Source organism: Oryzias latipes, chromosome 18 (genome assembly GCF_002234675.1).
Source record: "Oryzias latipes chromosome 18, ASM223467v1".
Taxonomy (NCBI): domain Eukaryota; kingdom Metazoa; phylum Chordata; class Actinopteri; order Beloniformes; family Adrianichthyidae; genus Oryzias; species Oryzias latipes.
The window spans coordinates 5,571,080-5,573,923 of record NC_019876.2 but is presented as its reverse complement, the minus strand read 5'-3'; positions in this window follow the sequence as shown (position 1 = coordinate 5,573,923).

Genomic DNA, 2,844 nt, shown 5'->3' with positions numbered 1-2,844 from the left:
GGAAAAAGGAGGCAGCAGAACCAAACTGGGATGTTTGAGGAAACTGTCGGTTTAAATAAAGTTTTGATTAAGAAAAAAAAACAATGATGTTTCAAAAGGAGAATACAAAATGATTGGTGTTTTCTCGGCCTGGTGACTCATCCGCTGTGACAAATTCACATTAAACCATTCAGGTTTGACGAAACTGAAGTCTAAATGTAACCGATCTCATCTTCAGATTCAGTTCTGTTAGTTCCAGTTCTGTCCCGCCAACCCAACCGTTTGGAGTTTAACCCTCCTGTTCCGTTTTGGGTCAAAATTGACCCATTTTATGTTCCCCTTTGGAACGTCTCCTGGTTGAGTTATCTAGTGTCATCAACTTTTTTTCTTTTTTCTTTTATGTATTTAATAAAATTTTTCTTTTATGGTTCAGTTCACATATTTGTAACCAACATATTTCTATTACAAAGGACCAGTTGACCCGGGAACATCAATTATGTTCTTGACAGATGAACACAACAGTTGTTTTTTCTTTGCTTTTCGTTTCCATCATCTCTCATTCATTCATCAGAGAACGTCGGTTAACTGGAGGACAGGAAGTGGACGCTTCAGGCGGAGGGAGGTTGGGACGAATACCACACCCAACTCTGCACAGGAGGACAGGTGGAGGAGGACAGCAAGGTGCTTTTCAGGTTGTTCCATCCATCCTGAAGAGCTCGTCTCTCAGGTCCTCTGCCACTTATATAACATGCCTCTGTGTGACTCGGTAATGCTTATATATAATGCTGGAGTCGCCCTCTGATCAGAAGGCCACAAGTTTGATTCCCACCTTACCTGTCCGTGAGTCTGAGATGGTTCAACCAACAACATAGCCAAATGTTTGGTAGGCATCGGTATAAAATTCAAATCAAAGGTGCTGGTTTTTAGACTAAACCTGGAGCTGTTTTCTTCCAAAGTTCAGGCCAAAACCAGACGACTTGTGTCTGAGCTAATCCAGGTAAAGCCTGAATGTTGAAACGGACGGTGGTTACCCTCCGACTTAATCCCTGTGGGATTCCACCAGGGTGTCTTCCTGGTTCCTCCTGCATGAGTCTGACTTCCAACATCCCATAACTACTGTTGGGCAAACCCTGAACGTCTGTGGTCCAGGCACCAGGACTGGAGACCAGGACTCCTCTCTGTTCTGCTCTTAAACTGGATAAAACAGGCACAGGTGCTTTTAGAACTTTTTGGATGGAAGGACGTCCACTGGTGTGTTCAGATCCAATCTGACCAATCAGATTGCTGGAAACACAAAAAGGGATGTGGATTTTGAGGACCAGGTTTGGACCAGGACCATAACGAAGGAATATCGTTTCAGCACACATCACCACGATCACGCTCTACCAGTAACACTCCTCTGCACGTCCAATCAAACCGCAACCAAGACCGGTTCGTCCATCGGGTTTCTGGCTAAACGTGACTCTGAAACTGACTGTGACTCATTTCCTGTTTGATCCCAGGAACCACACACACACACACACACACACACACAAATAAAGCCACAGTCAGAGGTGAAACTGTGAGGATGAAAAGCTTCACCTCTGACGGTTGTGTTGGCAATAAAACAACATCGTCTGCAAAGAAGGAAACACAGTTTTCAAGGAGGGATAGATTCCTCCCAGGTTTCTGTTGCTCAAAGCGTAAAGAAATAAATTCCACTCTGAATGAAAAAGAATCCCATTCTCCTAAAAAGCTGACCATCTTCAGTACGTTTTAAGCTTTAGCCAAGTCTACATGTAATTATGCTCTTGATGAGGCGTTTCTCTATCTTCTTCCTGTTCTTTCTTCTGTTTCTGAAGCTTTTTCATTGGAGTCCAGGGCTTGTCTGTTTGAAAGTTGTTCTTTAACCCTTGTTCTATCTTAGATGACCCTTCCATTGACGTGTTCTCCCTACCATGACAGAGGTGGATAAAGGTGGAAAGACTTCATGTCATCCATGGACACCATTTTTTCAGACCACGAGAATATTCCAAGATCGATGACAAAGTAAAATAAAAAAAATAGGAAAAGAAATGTATACTTTTATAAGAAAAAAGGTTGGTAAATTATGAGAAACGTTTGTAAAATTATGAGGAAAAAGTCACATTTTGAGAAAAACATTAAATTATGGGTTGTGTAATAAGAATAAAGTCGTAAAATTTTGAAAATAAAGTCAAGTTATGAGGAAAAACATTGTAAAATTATGAGATAAAATTAAAAGGAAAGAAATAATAAACAAAAGTAAAAAAATTAAAATTAATTTGTAAAATTTTGATAAAGTCTTATAATTAGTGGGGAAAAAAGTCCTAAAATGTTGAGGAAATTTTTAAACTGAGAATTAAGTTATGAGGAAGATATTTTTCAAATTATAAGAATAAAGGCATCAAATTATGAGGAAAAAAAGGTGAAAATGTTGAAAATTAAGTTGTAAAATTATGAAAAAAATTCATTAAATCGGGAGAAAAATGTCAATTTAGCAAGAATTTAGTTTTTCAAGTAAAAGCTGTAAATACTATGATTCAAAAATTTAATTAAGTAATGCTTTATCAAAAATTAAGTTGTACATTTACAAAAAAATGTAAGCAGAATCAGTGAGCTTGTTTCGCTCTAATTTGTCTGCAACATAAATTAAACTTTTCTGAAACATTTTAAAAGCTAAATGTAACTTTTTTAAATAAAAAAGCTAAATTTTATGACTTCATTCCTGTACAATTTTGACTTATTTTATTTTTTTCTTCTTTTAATTTGACCCGAGTTCTCCAGCATCTTTATATTAGACTTTGGACGTTTCCAGAACGTCTCCAAACAAAGCTTCTTCTGGAGGGACGCTGTGGTGATGCTCCT